Source organism: Jaculus jaculus, chromosome X (genome assembly GCF_020740685.1).
Source record: "Jaculus jaculus isolate mJacJac1 chromosome X, mJacJac1.mat.Y.cur, whole genome shotgun sequence".
In the NCBI taxonomy this organism is placed as follows: domain Eukaryota; kingdom Metazoa; phylum Chordata; class Mammalia; order Rodentia; family Dipodidae; genus Jaculus; species Jaculus jaculus.
Window position 1 is genome coordinate 8716452 of NC_059125.1, and position 21152 is coordinate 8737603.

The window sequence follows — 21152 nt, forward strand, 5'->3', positions numbered from 1 at the left end:
CCAGTTAATACACCATGTATGGATTCTCTGTTCCCGTATGTTCCTTGGAAATGGTTATGAAAATTTATAGGCTTCAAGGTGAGCAAAAGATGGCTAGTAATGGATAAAAGAGCCTATGTTTTATTATGGCTTCTTGTTATTTATGGAAGATGGTGATGGTTTGAACACAAAGTATAGTGGTAACTGATCTTCCTTTCTGGATGAATAAACATAAGCACATGATTAAATATTGATGGCAGCATCTAAATGAGCAGTGTTTGTCTACTGCTTCTGTTTGAAGTGATGGTGTGTTTTGAATGTGGTCTGAAGCTTTGAAACACTACTTGGCTTCCATTTTCTTCCTTAGAAATATAATCATTTACACCTTTTGAAATTAAAGAAAAAAGGCAAGAACTAGTGTGTGGGGGGGTGGGTTACCCTCATCTCTTTAATATCAGGTTTATTGCCTGTCTCTTGGAGTTTGGGGAGCTGTCCAATGATATGGTTCATGTTTTATGGTTGTGCTCAGCAGGGTGGTCAGATATAAGTGATGGGTTTGCCTGTTATTGGGAGAAGACAGTTTCCCACATGCTACCTTTCAGATATGTTTCAGGTTTTTATTTCTCCTATACACAATTAGATTTGTGGATGTGTCTGTAGAAGTATTTTGGGGAAATAATTTGCCCAAGCAATGGAATTATGCTATAATTATTTCTTTTATGTACTCCAATTAAATTTCCCCAATTCAACACCTATAGCAACTATCAATTATGTTATAGAGGCCCTTATTGAGATATAGCTTAATGTTCATCAAATAGATAATTACCATAGCATAGGTGACATGGTGTTGCAGAATGTGCACCTAGAGACACAGGTTTCTGTAGGTTTGGAGCCAAAAGCTTGCTAAGGACACAGAAAAAGCCTAGCTTTTTATGGCCACTAAGAGTTCCCCTTGAAGTCCAGGTGTTTTTGTCTTCCATATATGTCAATATGTCTTAATAGGTACGCCCCATGTTATACTGTCTTGAAGGTGGAACTCCGTAGATGCAAGCAGGTAGGAGTGAGTAATGGCTGGAGAGCACAGATCTTGAGTTCTTTAGGCCCTTTTCTCTTTATAAATACCTGTGTGGTTTGAGGGTGGAGAAGCCATATTTTGAATATGAGTACATATTGACATATATTTCTGCTGCCACTTGGAGGATCTGGGTTAGCAGAATAGGTCTTCCTTTTGTTTTCATGTCCCTTTTTGGAGAGATTTCAAAATCCGCTAGCATTCAGGGTCAACAAAAGAACCCAGCAATACATTCTCCCTTCTTCAGAAAGCTGCTGCCATCAATGAACTACTAATAGTTGGGATCCTTGAGAGGCTGGTCTCTATGTCCAACCAATTGGAAAATACTAAATTAATGATCATCAATGTTGCCAAGATCTGGCTTAACAGACAACAGGGTAGCAATGTTTAAAGTCTGTACTACCTGACTGTGAATGTGTGGATTCTACATAACATTCCTTGATATTTAATCATGCTGGTTATTTAACCAGTATTGTCTATTATATTCCATTAGAGTCATGATGACATGTGAAACTTGGGTTGTAAGTACTTTTTTCATAGTAAATTACCAGCCTCCAATATTAGAAAGGCCATGACTGTGCATGCCTGCTGGCAAGGCAGTCTGCACTGTACTACTAACTCAATTTGTTTGTAGAGAAAAATCACTGGCTGGTGCCATGACCCTAAAATTTGTGTGAGGGCTCCCACCACCATGCCAGTATGCTTATGCTCATGTATATAGAATAAGAAACTAGGCCCATGTGTTTATGAAAAGAAAGGGTTGAACATACCTAAAAGTCTCAAGCCTGGTGTGTTGGTGAGGGCTAACTTAATATAGTCAAAGGAGTTTTGTTGTGCGTGTTCCCATAACTAGTGCCTTTAAGCCTTGGTAGTTTGTATAAGACTAGGACTTTTTTGTTTGTTTGTTTGTTTGTTTGTTTCGAGGTATGGTTTCATTCTAGCACAGGCTGACTTGGAATTCATGCTGTAGTCTCAGGGTGCCCTCAAACTTATGATGATCCTCTTACCTCTGCCTCACAAATGCTGAGTGTAAAGGTGTGTGTCTCCATACCCAGCAAATATCAACGTCTATATCCTTCTGATGAGGGGTACCCTAAGCCTTAAGAGGATCACCATGGACCTGTGGATCACGACTCCAAACTCAGCTCATTCATTCTTTTACTTAAATCTATGTAATGTTGTCCAACTCACCTCCCATTGCCTTGGAGTTACAGTTTCATCTCCTAAACTGTAAGACTCCTTGCATAACTCTGGGAACTGATCAGTCACCCCTTCTGCTAAGAGGCAGGCCTGCCAATATGAACCTGGGTGCTTACCACACTGACATTCAGCACTCCACAGCTGGTTCCTGGACCTCAGCAGGTTCTGATGTATTCCGGGGGTCCTTGTCCTGGCATGCCAAGAGGTTAAGTGTCCTATGGCTCAATCAGCTACTGTGTGCTAGGTGAGGTCACAGCTTCAGTTGCCACAGAGATCACACCCTAGGACAATGAAGATGAAATCACTGTTTCTGAATCTAGGATGGTTGCACAGAGAAAAAGGGCACTGGGGTCTTCTGCCAGGAAGCAGCTATATTTGTACAAGCATGTGTGACTCTATGTGTTTGTGCCCAAAAGACGGGGCCCAGGACCAAGCACAAGTCTAGCCTGCTACAGGGCTGTGACACGTGGAACTGTGCAAGTGCTGGCAGGTACAGCCTGGGCTGCATTCTCTCCCCTTTGTTCTGGTTTTCCATCATTTGTTAAGTAGCACTAGTACTCTCAATGCTACATGCACTGTTTTGAATGTTGCTCTAGGGACTGTCACTTGCGTCTTCTACTTAGTACATTATGAGAAGTAAAATTCTACCAGTTAAATTACATTTATAACCCTTCATTTATAATATATATGTATATTTCATGAGTGATATTAAAATTAATTATAAATTATAATTTATACCTTACAGTTTTGATAAAGGAATTTGACCCACACATTACTCATATGGATTGTAGAATTTTCCACACATTTCTCCTCATATAGTTGTCTTAACTTTTCAAGGATTATGTCTGTTTTTTGAGAGAGTTTAAAACAGTTTCTCTAGCTGGCAACTTCTATTTATTTTATTATAGTTTTTATTCATTTAATTTTGCTTTTTATTGACAAGTTCTATGATTTAAACAATATCCCATGGCAATTCCCTCCCTCTCCCAACTTTCCCTTTGAAACTCTACTCTCCATCATATCCCCTCCCCCCTCATTCTGTCTCTATTTATTTATTTACTTATTTACTTATTCACTTATTTATTTATTGAGGTAAGGTCTCACTCTAGCCCAGGCTGACCTGGAATTCACTACTGGGATTAAAGGTGTGCGCCACTACACCCGGGTCTCTTTAATTTTGATGTCATGATATTATTCTCCTATTATGATGGTCTTGTGTACGTAGTATCAGGCACTGGGAGGTCATGGGTATCCAGGCCATTTTGTATCTGGAGCAGTACTTAGTAAGGTGTCTTAACCTTCATTTGTCTCTTACATTCTTTCCACCACTTCTTCTACAATGGACCCTAAGCCTTGCAAGGTTTGATAGAAATATATCAGTGCCAAGCACTCCTCTGCCATTTCTTCTCAGCACCATGGTGCCTTCTGAGTCATCCCAAGGACACTGCCATCTGAATAGAGAAGGTTCTCTAACCAAAAGTGAGAGTACCATTAACATATGTGTATGGACATTAATAAAACTGCTTACTGGGCAGTTTGATGAGCATAATATATTCATTTATCCAGAAACCAGTAGATGTTATACCCTTAGGGCTCATGAATACCCCTACTGTAGGTTTTCAGTATCAGGGATGTCTTCACTCCTGTGTAGCGGTCCTCCTGTCAAATTAGAGGGCAGTTAATTTCCCCCATAACATACATCACTATTGCACTTGTTAGCTCATTTGGTCATCCTGTTATATGCAATTCTCTATCAGGATACTGGGGCAAAGGCACACTCTCTTCAAACAAGTTCCTTAGCATACAGTTAAATACTTCTCATCTCCATGACATAGTAGAAACTTTGAATCTTAGCAGCATTTCTAATATCTCATCAACAGACATAATTGGGTGTGTGTGGTGGGTGATTATATATTCTCTAGAAAACAGCTACTTGCTTCTTCATCTCTTTACCAAAGTGCTGATTTGATTTGATTCTGGCCCCACCTGAGACAAAGCAGAATGATTCATCTCAGTCTATTGGAATGTAGGCTGCTTTAGTCCAGAGGTGTCCAGCTTCCTTGGTACAAAGGGGTCATTATTCACTCCAGGAAGTCCAAGGACCCCAGTTCCTATGCCAGTCAGGCTGCTTGTGCCAAGACCACCTATTGGAATCTATGATGAAAACATCCCCCTCCCCCAATGACACTGAATGTAGTTGCTTGGTTTGGGTTGAAAGAAGTGAAAAGGCTTTTGCTAGTGACTGAGGGGTACTTTTTGTAGAACCCAAATTTGCATGAAAACCCTTCAGAGTCTGGGTGTGAGGGGCAGGCAAACCAGCTATACTAAGAGGTGCAATTCCAGCAAGAGCATCAATCTGAACAGGAGAGATGGCATCTAAGCTGCTAGCACTAGGAGTGTGACCTTTGGGCATAACTCCAGGAGGTGGCTGTCTGGTCTTATTGATGACATTGCTACAATTGTTTACCATGGTGAGGATCATCTCTGATAACTCCTGAGAAACACTTTCTACACAAGCCTGTAGACAGGCCAACATTGTTACCAGAGTTTCAGTAGGAAGTTGAGCACTTTTGGGCTGATATTTCTCTGGGGCAAGTCCACCCAAAATAGAAGGTCCTCTTCTCTTTTAAAAAAAGTCTTGTATACTTGGATAAATGGCTGCCCATGCTCTCTCATGTTGTATGTGAGCCACTATTCTACATTGAGGTATTCACAATGTGAAGCCAGTGCAGCTAGGACGATGATAAAAGAAAATGGAGTGCCATTTTTAGCATTGGCAAGGCCTTTAAGTCTTGGGCCACATCAAGGATTCAAGACAATTCAGCTTGGTCATACTGCTCCCCTCTCATATACCATTTTGCATTGCATGCATGAAAAGGTGGCAAATTGTTGGAGACTGTTCTTGCCCACAACATGCATAGTGCAAAATAATAGTAGAGTTAGGATGGTTTCCAAGGAAAAGGGGCATCAAAGTAGAGATGAATTCATGGTGTAAGGTGTATCAAGAGGTGTTGATTTGTAATAAGGCTAATACCAACATGTCTGGATGGTGTTTGATAGGGAAGTTGAAGATCTACTTAAGTTGTTCATAGTGCCCAACTTCTGCAACCCTCAGCAGAAACTCAATCAAGTCCAAACTCCTGCATGTGACAGTTTCTCGATTGCCATCCTCTGGTGGTGCTTTCAGAATGTTATTGGCAACAATATGACAGGGATAGTCAGCAAAACAAGATCTCGGGATTTTATAAGGGAATGCTGAGTAAAGGAGAGTTTGCCTTTTGTATGTTTCCAAGGTCTGTATATGAAGTCCACTGGGAATACTTCCATACCCAAACCCTTCTGAATGCCATACACTACATTATGAATTTCTTTACTATCATGAATTTGAAATCCAGGATGGTCCAGTTCATAAGTTACTTCCTTGAATTTCATACTTGGGTTCAGTTCTTTAAGAACATCAATGAGGACTTTGACATTCCATGTGTGTGCCTGTGTTCCATCAATTTTATCTTTCCCATCACTCCAGACCCCACTGCAAGGAGCAGAGGTACTCTGTAATGGAATACCATCTGTTAATTCTGAATGAGTTTGAACCATCATTCCCCAAACCCTGGCAACTTGGGCAGCAGTGCACACCCAAACATCAAACAGCATGATTATATTACAACACTCTTCAATACACGAACAAAATCCATAGCATACTTCTTGCATGAAATCAGCCAAAGAGCTCTCCATCATGTTTTAGCTACCCCCCACCCCAGAATCAGGCAAGATTCTGTCCACTAGAATGTCACATTTTTTCAGAGTGTAAAAGTAGTACAGGCACCCCAGGATACCATTCTTGATGAAAATCTCTGTGCAGCATCTTAAGAAAAGTGTCAGTCTGTTCCTGTCCAGCTCCAAAGGCTTCCTTCTGCCCAAACAGGAGATGGGAGAGGAGGAGGGATAGGACCTCTGTTGCTGTATCCTGAAAGCCACCTTCTTGAGTTTCACTGACATCTGCATCAATGTAAGAATGCAGAAGATCCATCTGAGCTGTAAGAATTCAAGAGGACATGACCAAAAATTACGTCTTGTACTTTGCTTAACTTGAGAACTTTACTCAGCAGGGCAAATAAGTGGGCTGCAGGCTATAAACTCTTCTGATAGTGCAATGGTTTATCAATGGCATATGACAATGTTGAGATCAAATTTGGTTTTGTAATCAGTGAGGCACACTACTGAATCAGAAACTGAACCTAATGGAAATTTTTGCCACTGCCAAAAATTTTTACCATCACCACTGAAATCCACATGTGAAAAAAGACGGTGTAATAAATCCTGTCTGCCTCAGGATCATGCCGATTCACAATATGCTGTATTTCCTGCTGGCTGGCTTGGTAGTTTTCATGGTTAGATTGTCCACAGGTATCTTATTTGAGACAAGGCCAGCGAGAAATGGCCAAGATTCATTGCTGATTTTGGTGGAAGGCAGATGGCTAAACTCAGCGCAAAATCACCATTATTGCCCTTTAGTCACCTCAGAGGCAGGTTAAGGTGTTTTCTTTGTAATTACGCTATATCTAAATCTGCATAATGTCTTAAGGTTTTTCTTTGCCAGGGGCTTCATTATGTTTGGAAACATGGCACCTGGCCTTGTCGGTCTTTGACCAATGGAGGCCAGTCTTTCTTTCTCTCTGAGAAACAATAAATACAGAAGGGAGTCTACAACCCCTTGCCATCCTGTGCAGGAACTACTTTGTGCAAAGCTGCCCTTCTCTACTGTCCTTTATCATTTGGAATAGAATTGTCCTGGACCTTGAACGAGTTCCCAATGGAAACATTCCCCTCCCTTCAAAACCCTTTAGCAAGTAACACCAGCCTGCCCCTGCCTCAAGCCAGCCAGACGTGAGCTCCAGTGTGTATAATGTTTTTTCATTTTCATATTTATTGAATTTAGTCACAATTCCTATTTCAAAATATACCGCAACTTGAATGCGAAAAGTATTACAGCTGCTTTGAAAGAGTGTCTGTTGACTTAATACAAATTTTAGAAGTATAATTTAAAGTATTTTTTCATAAGACAGGAATTTAGTAAATGTGAATTTTTGTACTATGTTACCAAAGGGATGTAACTCCCTGAAAAGTCCTTGCATATAAAAGTTCAAGATGAAACTGAAGGAGCGCAACAGCACATGAAGGAGTGGTGGCCTAACATATATTGATCATGGACACGTTCAGCTGCACAGGAGACAAAGTGTAACAAGAGATAGCACCTTTAAAACATCAAGTGATTAATAACAAGTCTGCCAAGTTGTTCTGAGCTCTAAATAGCTACATTAGAATAATCTGTAGAGGAAACAGTAACACACAACCAAGCATTTTGAGAAGTGTAATGTCACGTGTGATTGTGAACATAACAATACAGAACACTGAAAGCCAAAATTACATCTACAGAACTATAATAAGGAAAAACTGTTATGCATCCTTATTGAAGATTTAAACCTGGGCAGTAAATCAGCACACTTTAATACAGGAGGGAAAACGTAAGGGCCTACTTAGAAATTCAAGTAGCAGTGAAGTATGCTCAGGGTCTCTTTATTACACACCAGTCAGGAGCTTTATTACAAGTGAAATTCAGAGTAAAATTATTATGTTTCAGATGATCTTTGGAAAATTTAGTTAATTAAGTATTGCAAGAGATTATCATAACTTGATTTTAGAAGATATTTCTACAATATGAAATAGCTTTTTTCAGCCAGAATTCTGAGAATAATATGATCCTTTTTTTTTCACCAGTGGGCAAAGTATGCATTCATATTTTTTGTTAACTCTGGTAATTCTTACAGGTTTTTCTTAAGTGGTTAACTCAAATAAAAACAAATTTATTTAATAAATAATTTCAGCAGCCTGTAAAGATCTATGCAGACTATTTTGGGGGGCTGGGACGCAGCTCAGCAACAGAGCACTTGCCTACCTTCACAAGGCCCTGGGTTCTATCCGCAGCCCTCCCAACTCCTCCACAAAAGAAATAAAATATTCTCTGCTTGTGGCATTTACTTCAATATTGCTTTCTGATGCTGCTACTTTACACCATAAGTCATACCATAGCAAGTGATGTCCATACTCCAAATGTTGACTAAACCTTGAATGCTGCCTTATGACTTGAAAAAATAGATTGTAGGTTCCAATACATATTAAAGAAGTTGTTATAATTTCATATTTGCTTTCATTTATAAATATGAACTTCACTGGCAAATATCATCATGTAATTAAACTAATTTCTAAATATTGATTGTAAAAGCTTTGAGCATATATTGCAATAAAACAGTAAAACTAGTAAAAAAAACAACTTTTTTCCCAGGAGTGATGGTTTGAATAGAATAGATGGCCCCCAATATATTCAGTTGTTTGTTTGTAGTTTGCATCTGCTGTCTACCTGGCTGGAGGCAATGTCACTGGGTGATCTTAAGGCTTGGTGGTGGGTTTCTGATTTCAATATAAAGATATGCAAAGTGTGCCTAGCTGGAGTGCCTGAAGTGTGCTGTTGCTTTTGACCTTTTTCTTGTACCTTTTTCTCTCTGCTTGGTCCTGTGAAAGCAGGCCAGCTTCTTCTGCCATTATGGAACTTCCCCTGGATCTGTAAGCTTCAATAAATCCCTTCCTCCATAACTGTGCTTGGTCTGAAAGTTCATCTCAACGAACCTGAAGCTGTCTACTACACCAGGTTATATTCACTTATTTTCTAAATGATCTAACCTACCCACGAGTTTCTAATATTTGCATAGTTCTTAGAAAACATAGCTGTGGACAGTATGAAGACAAGTGTAGGCAAACACTGCGTGTTTTGCTTTTATTTTAAGAGACAATTCAGTCCATGACATTGTTATGAAGTTGTTTATGCTTAGTAACACTTGAACTCAAGTAATCCTGGTTATTCTGGAAAAAGCACCTTATTTATATTGATCATTTAGTCATCCTTCTCCACAGTCATTTCTCCATAAAGCACCTTTCTTCTTAGGCACAACATATGAACATGGATTTGTGGAAACAATGGTATATATGAGGCCATGGTTATAAGAAAAAAATAAGTCAAACGAGACATTGTATTTGTTAGGAAGTGTTACTGAAAATATTCCCGATTTCTTCACACGAGGCAACACAGCATATATGGTAAGAAGTACCCCAGCAACTCCGACAGGACATAAAATGAAAAAAAAATTATATTGGTTTTATACTGTGAGTGAAGAGCCACACCATGAAGATTCTTGACCTTACTTGGACCCAAGAAGTAGGTAAAATTCCCAATAAACAGTGGATTATCTCAAGCAAAGCAAATGTTTGGAAAAATGTCAGTGTCTCCCGAATACTTTTATATCAACCCTTGTGTGTTTGTTTTTCCATATAAAAGCGGACCACGGCAACAGCTAGCACCGACCACCTACCATCATGGCAGTGTTACAGAAGGTGAGCCAGGCGGTGGTCAAGCAGCCCAGGAGTCTCGGCTGGCTGGGGGTCTCTGAGGCTCCACCGCTGGTTCCATCTATCTGGCTGGACATCATGGTGACCACGCAACCAGGGCATTGGGCTGGGGGGGCGGCAGTGGCCCGAGAGCAGGAGGCGGCCTGGCCCAGTGTGGCACTGCAGAGCCACCACCTGTGGCAGCCGCATCTGCCCAGCGCCCCGTATGCAGCCCCTTGTGTAATTTGTATATGTCTACACATTCGTTAAATTATCAACAGTGACAAAAGTTAACATATTTATTAATTGCATATTTTTCCTACTCAGTTCTATAAGCAGACTTTCGTTTTTTTCTAAACATTTTGTTTATTTATTATCTAGAGAGAGAAGGAGGGAGACAATGACTACACCAGGGCCTCTAGGCCCTGCAAACAAACCCCAGGCGCATGAGCCACCTTGCGCATCTGGCTTATGTGGGACTTGGACAATTGAACTTGGGTCCTTAGGCTTCGCAGGCAAGGGCCTTAACCGCTAAGCCATTTCTTCAGCCCTCTTTGTTTTTGAATTATAGATTGACTGCTAATATGGTTTTATCAGATTTGCTTTAGTTCTATTTATTCTGTTTTGCTCTGCTTATACCCATTGCCATTTTCATTGGATATATTTCTAGCTATTTTATTTATTTATCATTTATTTTTTGGTAACTGTGATTTTGAATCCTTATTTCCAGCTATGTAAAGATATGTCTATATGTTTTCATACAAATGATATAATGCCAAGCGGTTTCTGTGCATAGTCTGCATTCGGGACTAAACTAAATGATCTTGTGGATCAAAGAATTCAGCTGTCAGATTGCTTCTTAAATTCCTGGACAGTAAACAAAGAAACTGTAATTAGCCACTCCAGTCAGTAGGAGGTGCAATTTCTGCCATCAGCATCCCTGTGTACAGGCTCCACCCCTTCCAGCGTCTCGAATGTTCTCACTTTCCTCCAAATATGATTTCCGGTGAGAACGGAGAGGTGCCCGGAGCGGAGACTTCGCCCTGTGTCCTGCAACAAGTCTACTTTGGTTAGTGTGGTTTGGCAGGTTTTCATTCTCAGTTTGAAAAGAAGAGCTTTCTGGAGATGGAGTTCTGTTGACAGGTTGTATTTTTCCTTTCAGCAGTGAAAGTACCCAGCTCCAGGTCTAAGGGTTCTTCTCCGGAATCCGTGGAGGCGCCGCCATGTTGGAGGATAGCGTCCTCAAGAGGTGATGTAGCTTTCCGAGCAGTTTTGATTTTCTACAGGGAACTAGAGTGCTTTGGGGTTGCATTAGTTTTTCTAATATATTTCTCTTTAGTAAGATAATTTAGCATTTAAGGCCTGGGGATGCAGTTAATTTGTAGAATGCTTGGTTGTGGTGGATAGGCAAAGCACTTTCTTCCATCCAAAGTACTGTTATCCCTGTAAATAGAGGGTCAGATTTGTATAATTGCAGTAGCTATTTAGTCATCCTGAAAATCTGCATTTTTGCTTTAGCATTGTGAATACATGGTGGTATGTTGCCTAAAAAAAATTGATGCCAAGCTGGGCATGGTGGCACACGCCTTTAATCCCAGCACTCGGGAGGCAGAGGTAGGAGGATTGCCATGAGTTCAAGGCCACCCTGAGATAAGAGAGTTTATTCCAGTTTAGCCTGGACCAGAGTGAGACCCTACCTCTAAAAACAAAAAAAAAAAAAAAAAAAAAATGATGCTTTGATTCCTATTCCTGTCAACTTACTCTTAAAATATATTTACTAGCTAATTTATTAGTGCAAATATTGTCCACTCATTTTCTGAGTTTAGCTCAATTGTCTCTATTAAAAGATTTGTAAATGTGCACATAGCCTACCGCTACATTTTTAGTGATGTACTAAAATTATGCTTTTGAACTTCCAACATTGTGAGGTACAGTGGGATTGAGTGGCATTTGGGCTTTAATAAAAGGGCAATGGATATTTTGGCCACAGAAACAAAGTGCAAAGCAAGTCAAAATTTTGCCCAAAAAATAGTAAAATGGAAAATATTGTTTTAATTCCTTTGTAAAACACATTTAAGGTAAACATTTTAACTCACTTGAAGTACATTTTAAAATTTACATGGATAATACCTACTAAATTTAGCATAGTCACAAGCAAAATCTCAAAATTGATTTTATCACTGAGTTTTTGCTAATGTTGATATTGATGAAAAATTGTAAGAAACAAATCTTGCTAAAACAATGTGAAGGGACACCTTTATGACCTATACCAAAATGTGTTGGTAGTAGTGTAGTTTTAGAATACATTGTGACATTCTTCTTTAGAAAACAAGCCCTATTAGCGAAATAGTTTATAGGGTGTACATCAGAGACAGTTCCATAATTGGGAAAGAACCAAGCCTTTGTGCAAATATATATATATATTTTTTTTTCTTACAATTTGAGTATTGAAATAATTACATGTTACATTTTTTTTCTTAAATATGCTAATTAAAGGTATATGATATACATCCTATTAAAATTATTACCAGTGTAGTTCAATGACAAGATAATACTATTATTGAATGCAGCAGATTTTGAGGCATTTTTAAATAATGCTATACTGGGGTGTTAATTTGCTACTTAAAATGTTGTATTTCCATATAGTTTTTATTGATAATTGTCTTTAAATGACTGTATTAAGAGAAATTTTCAATATTATTAATTTATTTTCAAGGAGAGAGATTGCGGGGGGGGGGGGCGGAGGATTGGAGAAAGAGAGAATGGGCACTCCATTGCCTCTTTCTACTGTAAATTTACTCCAGATCCAAGGACCACTTTGTTAATGTGGATTTACATGCATAGTGGGGAACTGAAACTGGGCCTTTCCTGTTGGCCTTTATATCTCTGCTTATGGACATGGTAGTGATCATGTTGCTGCATTCCTTGTTCTTGCTGATGATAGTGGTAGTGCAATTATTTGATTGTGGAATGGAGTTAGGAGAGTCCTGATATGGGCATTTTTTAGGTGTTTCAGAGAATACCTGTTTTCTTTATTTCTTTTGTTTTTATGCTAATTTCCCAAGTATGAGTGTCCTACTTTTTTTTTTAAATATATTTTTTAATTAATTATTTATTTATTTGAGAGCGACAGACACAGAAAGAAAGACAGATAGAGGGAGAGAGAGAGAATGGGCGCGCCAGGGCTTCCAGCCTCTGCAAACGAACTCCAGACGCGTGCGCCCCCTTGTGCATCTGGCTAACATGGGACCTGGGGAACCGAGCCTCGAACCGGGGTCCTTAGGCTTCACAGGCAAGCGCTTAACCGCTAAGCCATCTCTCCAGCCCAAGTGTCCTACTTTTGTATGTTCCTGCTCACAGTTGTTATGATGATTTTAAATAGTAGCCCATTTTATAGTTACGTCACTCATATCTGTGTCATTGTAGCTTGCATGGGTATACTAAGTTACACTTCTTGCAAACTTGACAACACAAGTAGACAGAAAAAAAATAAATCACAGAACTGAAGGTAATCTTTCTTAGTGTTTTTGTTTTGTATTTGTGCTAGTCTTGATGGAACATAGTGGTTTGTGGTTGAAATGATAAAGAATATATGGGAGACTCTGTTTTTGGTTTTTTTTTTTTTGTTTTTTAGTTTTTTTTTTTTTTCCTCCATTAAAGCATTTTTCTTTGTGTTGCAAGGGAAGTTACCTGCCTGCAGGGGCAAAGTGGATTGTTGAGATATAGATGGTTCATGTCATCCAAACCAGATATTGGCTCCTTCTGAAGCCGAGTCTTATGCCTTGACATTTATGTTCTGTTCCTGGTTCTTACTGACATGGGGAGTGTAATTCCTTGGATATATTTGTTAAACTCTTGGACTGTTTGCTGAATCCCTTGTCCCTGGTGGGTCCTGAGCTCTCATTTGCATGCCCCTGGGACTTACAGCTGCAGAAAACAGGAGGCTGTTTCTCAGCTACACAAAGTCTTGTTCTTTCAGCCTCCTTTGATGTGAGATACTCTGTGGGAAGTGAGTATCTATAGTGATTCCTATCACCAGAACTCCTACCAGGTGAGCTGAATTGACATAATAAAATAATTTCAAATCTATCTGTTATATCTCTCCAACTTTCTCCAGCTTAAGTTTAGGAATAGTATATGTGGTGTTTTATTATAGCAAGGAGATATTTTCACAAATACTGTTTTAAATCTTTTTCATTTGAAAGTGCTTTGGCTCATTCCCAGTTAAAGTTAAGCATACTAAGATGTTAAATCATTTCATATCAGGTGTGGTAGCATGTGGTCATCACCTCAGCACTTGATGGATTGAGGCAAGGATAAGGAACCAAAGGTCAGTTTGATCTACAAAGGGAGTTTAAAGCCTGTCTCAAAGCAACATAAAATCATTAAACCATTTTAAGTGTACTTTCTGTAAGTCTCTCTCATATTCTGTTCATATGATTTTTAAGCTTTTGTTTGGTCATTACTAATTGATCTAATTCCTCTTCCCTGTCTTCATGTAAGAAATAATACAGAGATGTCTCTTGTGCCCTTTGACCATTTTAAGCCAGTTTAAACATCTTACATTTCTATCAAGAAAAATATTTCAGGGCAAAGTATTAATCTAGGTCCTGTCTAATTATGTATGGTCCATTCCAGTCAATGTAAGTATCTTTGCATTGCATGCCTCTTGTATCTTGATGTCCATCTCTTTCCATAGATTTAGGAGGATTTCATCCATATTTTTATTAAAAATGCTTTCTATGATATTCACTTGATGTTCTCCTCCACTTATGTCCATAATATGAACTTTGTTCTTTTCAAAGTTTTCCTATGTGTCTCTCATGTTCTGTTCTTATGATTTTAAACTTTTCTTTGGTCATTGCTAATTGATCTAATTCAACTTCCCAAAGGCCTGATAGTGTATCTTCCATTTGATCTATTATATAGGTGAGGATTTTCATGGAGGTTATTGTTAGACTAGCTGTGTTTCTCTTTTCCAGGGTTATTTCAATTTTCTTTTTTCTTCTTGATTTCTATCTGTGTTTTCAATCCATTTACATACCTTGGTATGTTGTCTTTAATCTGTGTTCTCTTAGAGTTCATACCGGTGTTTAGTTTTGTCACCTTTGACTTGATTCACAATATCATTTATGTGTTAATCTGTGTCTTCTTTGCAATCATTGTAAATATTTATTATCATTATTTTGAACGTTGTCTGGAATTCCCTCTGTGTACATGTCACAGAGGTTATCTGCTATGCATTTGGTTTATTTTGGTGGGTAGGGACATGGTGTCTTGTTTTTGCCTGTTACACTGAGACGCATTTGGAGACAGTGCATTGGTCAGGCCTTTCTGGCATACCTGCATTAATACTTGGAACAGTGAGGCTGTTTATGTTCATTTGTCTTGGCTTTGCTTTGCTTTCATATGGTTTCATTGATGGGTAGGTGAGTTGGTCACAGTTCATTCTTGGCTGTGGTTAAAATACACTTGACCTCCAGGATCAAATGGTAGATATTTGGTTCCCCTTCCTCCTCCTTACTGTTGCATTGATAGGTAGGTGGGTTGGTCTCAATGCACTCTTAGCTCTGGTTCAAATTCACTTAGCTCCAGGATCAAATGGTAGATATTTGGTTCCCTTTTCCCCTCCTTACTGTTTGTGTGGGGAAGAGCTTTGCTAAAGACAATCTGAGTGCCAGAACTCTGTGTGACCCTAGCCACCATGACAAGTTTCCTTCTCCATTGTACTTCCATCTTATTTCTTTGAGACCCTCTCTGTCACAGAACCTGCCTCTGCCATTTCTCAGTCAGACTGGATGACCAGATAGTTGCAGAGATGCTCCTATCTCCAACCCCCAAGCTCTGAGTCTATAGGTATGTGGAGCCATGCCCACCTTTATGCCTAGGTGCTGGGTATCACCCTCAAGTCCTCATGGTTATGCAGCTGGTGCTTTTGCCCAGCAAGCCCTGTCCCTATGCCCCCTGATGTTCCTACCCCATTGCCGGTGCTTATTTATTTATCAATAATACTCAACACTCTTCTGTAAAGTTCTTTGGAAATATTTTCTATATCTTTTTTTAAAGATCCTAGCAAAACTTTGATGTTCATTGTTTCTCCATGAAGTTAGTTTGAATAGTTAACACTACTTATTTATGGTATATAGAAATGCATTTTTCATTTTTCCTGTGGACACTTATGTCTGTATCTCTAGGATGTCGTGATGATTCCTTATCTTTCCATTCCATTTAGATATCTGTGCAATTAATTGACATTTATGAAGGAGAAAACACTGGAATTATTTTATATTTGTACCTATTAAAATTATTAGTCTTTTACTATTGATAGGAAGATTTTACTTCATGATTTTACTGTATGTTTTTCTTTATTTTCATTTTACATTTCCATGTCAAATTCTCTAGATGAGCTAAGAGTTTCAATATTTTCCAACATTTTCTTTTTCTTATATCATGTGGCAACTTTTGTTTGTATGCCTCTTGAGGCATTCATGCTTTAAACGTGAAATCAGGTTTACTTTTATTTATTTATTATTTTGGTTTTTCAAGTTAGCGTCTCACTCTATCCCAAGCTGGCCTGGAATTCATTATGTAGTCTCAGGCTGACCTTGAACTCACAGCAATTATCTACCTCTGCCTTCCAGTGCTGGGATTAAAGGTGTGCACCACCACACCGAGCTTGAAAGCAGCTTTTTAAAAGTATAATTGGTATACTTAACTGGGAAACTTTCAAATGTGGACTGTTTTCATTTTTGAAAAATTTTTTGAGTTAGGGTGTTGTTCTAGCCCAAGCTGACCTGTAAGTCAGTCTGTAGTTCCTGAGTGGTCCAAACTCACAGTGATTCTTCCATCTCAGCCTCCTGAGTACTATGATTAAAGGCAAGTGCCACCATGATCAGCTCTTTGTGTTTTTGTCTCCAGTTTTGATATACATGCAAATTAATGTAACAGTAACAATATAATGTTGTAATAGTAATAAATAATGTAATGTAGCAGTAACATTATTCACTTATCTATTAATTGCCAAAGTTTTCCAACAGAGTTGTGTAACTACACTTTCTATTTTGAATTGTAGGATTATTATCAATATTGTTTTGTCTTCTTTCTTTTAATTTTATTCATTTATATTTTTATCAAATTTTGCCTTCTGTGGTATTTAGTAGATTTATGTTTAGATATTCAAGTCATTCATATCTCTGCATATGTTTCTGTGTCTATTTAAAATTTAAAATAAAAAGTATGTATTTTCTGATTCAATTAATATATTGACATGCAGTTTTTGTGTGGGGTCTGTATTCTGTAGTAAGCTAAATGATCTTCCTGTGAATTACAGATTCCAACAGTCAATATGCTTCAAAACTTCCTAGGCTGAAATCTCAGAAACTGTAATTACCAATTCTGGTCAGCTGATTGTGCCAGTTTGGCCCTCAATGACCTTGTGCATATCTTTTTCCTGGTGGATTATCTCTGATTTTCTCACTTCCCTGCGCATATTATTTGTGGTGAGACTAGAGAGCCTGCAGAGAGCAGAGTTTGCGCAGTGTCTGGCAAGTTTCATTTGAGTTAGTCGGGTTTGCTAGTGTTCTTTTTTTTTTTTTTCATTCTCAGTTTGAAAAGAGCTCGTTAGAGATAGAAACCTTTTGACAATTGGATTTTTCCTTTCAGCAGTAAAAGGATCCAGCACCATTTCTAATGGTTCTTCTCCTGGTACCTGTGGAGGCACTGCTACTTTCAAGGACACCTTCCTCAAGAGGTGATGTGTATTTCTGAGCAGTTTTGATTTCACCACCAAAGTACTGTGCTTTATATTGCTTAAGATTCATAATATACTTCTGTTTATAAACTACTTGAAATTTTTCAGTATAGGGAGTTAGTTAAAGGATGGAGTGCTTGCTTAGGATAGGCGGGACACATGCTTCCTTGCAGGCACTGTATGGTACATAAAGCGGCAGGGTTGGTGGAGGGGGGATGTTTAACAGATAAACAATTTTAGAGTATTTAGTTAATCTGAAATTTTCTACTTATGAATCAGTGATATAGTTCATTTTCCCAGCAGTGACAAGTCTCTGAATCCATCTCCACCCTTTGCAAAGGGGAAAATGTCAATCACTATTTTATGAATAGAAATTTTCCCATTTTAGTGCTGAGGTTACAGTTTAGGGGTTCAAATTTCTCCTAATATGCAAAAGACACAAACATAGAAATAATATAAGTAAATAGCTATTTCTTGGAAAAGGATGATGTATTTGACTTGAAATAGCAAGTCTGTTCCAATTTTTTAAGTGTAAACTGTGAATTGCACTGAACCAATGTACATTATTCACAAAAAGTAAATAACAAAAATAAGTAAATCAATGCATTGTGTACATAAAAGGATAATTTATGTTACTTGTGATAGCAACAAACCAAGCATTTGAAAGGCATTTGAAAATGCCTTGTATAAATCACTTTTTTTACTATATAAACTATATTTTAATATATCCACAGGCTACATATCTGCTTTAAAACTTTTAGCATATTGGAAAGCAATGCATCAAAATTGGTTATGATAATTGTTGTCATATTAATGGTGAAGTATGTAGGAAGTTGTAACATAAAAACTTGTTCAATTACCATATGAGGTGATATTTGATATATTGGGAATTATTTGGTAATTTATAGTCATGTATTTGTGTAATATACCAGAATATGTTCTTTGGGGGATTTAAAAAAAATGGACTATATATGAGGAGGAATGCAGTGAAAAACAGGACGAAGAGGACAAGATTGTAAATTGACACTGTTTATAAAAATGAACGTGTTATTCTTAGGGAATACTTAGAAATTTCCTCTACTTTTTTGTAATCATTTCATTTATGTAGCTCTATCTTACAAAACACTTGAAACATTTTTTAATGTGTTGCATATACCAAAACAAAACAATTTTAATAGAATCTGTTGTCTTTTGCCTATATAGAAATTGTCTAAATTCCGTATTTGTAATCCAGCAAACACCTTAAAGACACATTGTGTTCAGTGACCCTGCTGCGGGTCACAGTGGTGATGTTGCTGGGTGTGTATTTCTGCTGGTGGTCATCGTGGTGGTGGTCATGCTGCCCTCTGTGTCTGTGGTGATGGTCATAGTGGCGCTCAGGCTGATACCATCTGCTTTTGTCCTGATGGTCACAGCAGTGGTCACTCCGCTGCCCTGTGTCTCTGCTGATGGTTGCAGGCGTGGTGATGCTTCAGACCTAGATGATCCACCTGATGTCATGCTGTTATTCAGGTGCTGCTTTCTGTGTCTCTCTTGATGGTCATAGTGGCAGGCAGGCTGCTTGTGGTGGTCTCTTTCAGGTGTCCCCCATAAACCTAGGTGTTCTGAATGCTAGGTTCCCAGCTGATGGAGATTTGGGAATTAACACCTCCAGGTGGCAGTGTATTGTTGGGGGCGATCTCATGGGTGTTATGCCCAACTTCCCCTTGCCAGTGTTTGGCACACTTTGTTACTTTTGTCCACCTTGTGTTGGCCAGGGGGTGATGTGCACCCTCTGCTCATGCCGTAGTTTTCCCCTGCCATTGTGGAGCTTCCCCTTGAGCCTTTAAGCCAAAATAAACTTCTTTTGTTCCCACAGGCTGTTCTTGGTTGGGTGATTTCTACCAGCAATGTTAACCGGACTGCAACACTGCTGTTATGCTAATATGTGGATGGATTTTAATCTAAAAATCGTAGAGCTTTTTTTTTCTGAATGTATTGGGTAGAAGAGGTTCTACATGTGTGGTGGTATTTCCTTCTGAAATTTGGCAAAGAGTTAGCCTAATCTGCCATTACAAAGTGACAATTATTGGAGAATTTTTTTTATTATGGACACAATCTAACTAAAACATACAAGATACTTACTGTTTTAGGAATTTATTATTTTTCCATTATAATATTTTTACTTATTTATTTTGGGAGAATGGGAGAGAAGGAAGGAAGGGTGTAAAAAAAGAGAAATTGAGAAGGCTCACCAGTGCCTCTTGCTGCTGTAAAGGAACTCCACATGCCTGCCTCTGGCTTTATGTGGTTACTAGTGAGTTGAATCTGAAGACAGCAGGCTATGAAAGCAAGCACCTACAACTGCTGAGCCATGTACACATCTCTGAATTTGTTGTTTAATAAGTAGACACAGAGTTTAGGTATCTTTATGACATTTACAAACAATTTGTTTTATTTGATTTTCCCCTTCCATCATCTCCTCCCTCTAGTCTCCTCTTGAATCTCAGTCCTTCTGTCTCCTTGGATGCCACCACATGGGTCCTTTTGTCCTATCCACATGCTCTTTTTGCCCTCTCTTGGACACCTTTCTTGATTTTTTTTGGCTCTCTGAATTCCTGTGTATTTCTATTTGTGCATATATAAATGGGGACAAAGCTCTAAACTAGGGTCTGATATGAAATATTCATGTATGATTTGGGGCTTTCTGAGCATGTGTTATATCACTTACTGTTGTATATTTCAGAACCATCAATTTTCTTGCAAATTTCATTTTTCCTTACTATTAGATAAAATTATATAATGTATATGTACCATACTTTTCATTATCCATTTATCTGTTGATGTGTATGTAGAGTAGTTAAATTTCTTACACATTATAAATAGCAGTATTCACTATGGAAATGTAACTATCTCTGTAGCACAATATAGCATTTGATTATATGCCTATAGTGATAAAGCTGGGCCATAAGTCAGATCTACTTCTAGTTTTTGGATAAATATTTATATTGATTTCCATAATGGCTATAGTAGTTTGCATTTTCACCAGCAGTGCATAGGGCTTCCTCATTCGTCTGATACTCACCAGTATTTGTTGTCAGATTCCTTTATGACAACCTTTCTGACTGGGATGAGATTGTATATGAAAGTGATCATGAGGTATGATGAACACTTTTTAAAATATTTATTGCTCATTTGTATTTCTTCTTTTGTGAAATGTCTGTTTATGTCTTTAGCTAATTTGGTGATAGGCTCTGATTTCCTGATACTCAATTTCAGCAGTCTTCATAAATTCTAGAGATTAGTCCCTGCTTGAAGTTTAGATAGTTGGCAAAGATTTTCTCCCTTTCTGTAGTCTGTTTGCTTTGCTGATTACTTTTAAATTTCATATAGTCCTTTTTATTTCTTGGGGCTCTTTCTTGTGCAACTGGAGTTCTGTTCAGAATGTTCTTGCCTATGTCTATGTCTTGAAGTATTTTCCTTTATCAATTTCAACATCTCAGGTTATAATTTAAGGCCTTCCGTCCATTTTGAGTTGATGTTTGCACAAGGTAAATATTAAGGATCTGATTTCCTTCTTTTGCAGGTGAATATCTGTTTTTGCCAGCAGGAATTGTTAAATAGTCCATCTTTGTTCACTGAATGTTTTTTGTTTGTTTGTCAAAATATTGGTGCCCAAAGCTATGTGGGTTCATTCCTGGATCCTGTAGCTTGTTCCATTGTTCTGTGTGT

The 21152-nt window shown here is 38.4% G+C and overlaps 2 pseudogenes; both read right to left on the reverse strand.

The window, feature by feature from the left end:
* Positions 1-3979: 3979 nt before the first annotated feature.
* On the reverse strand, positions 3980-6703 carry LOC123456648 (annotated as a pseudogene).
* A 2497-nt stretch (positions 6704-9200) lies between these two features.
* Positions 9201-9792, reverse strand: LOC123456606 (annotated as a pseudogene).
* Between the last annotated feature and the right edge of the window lie 11360 nt (positions 9793-21152).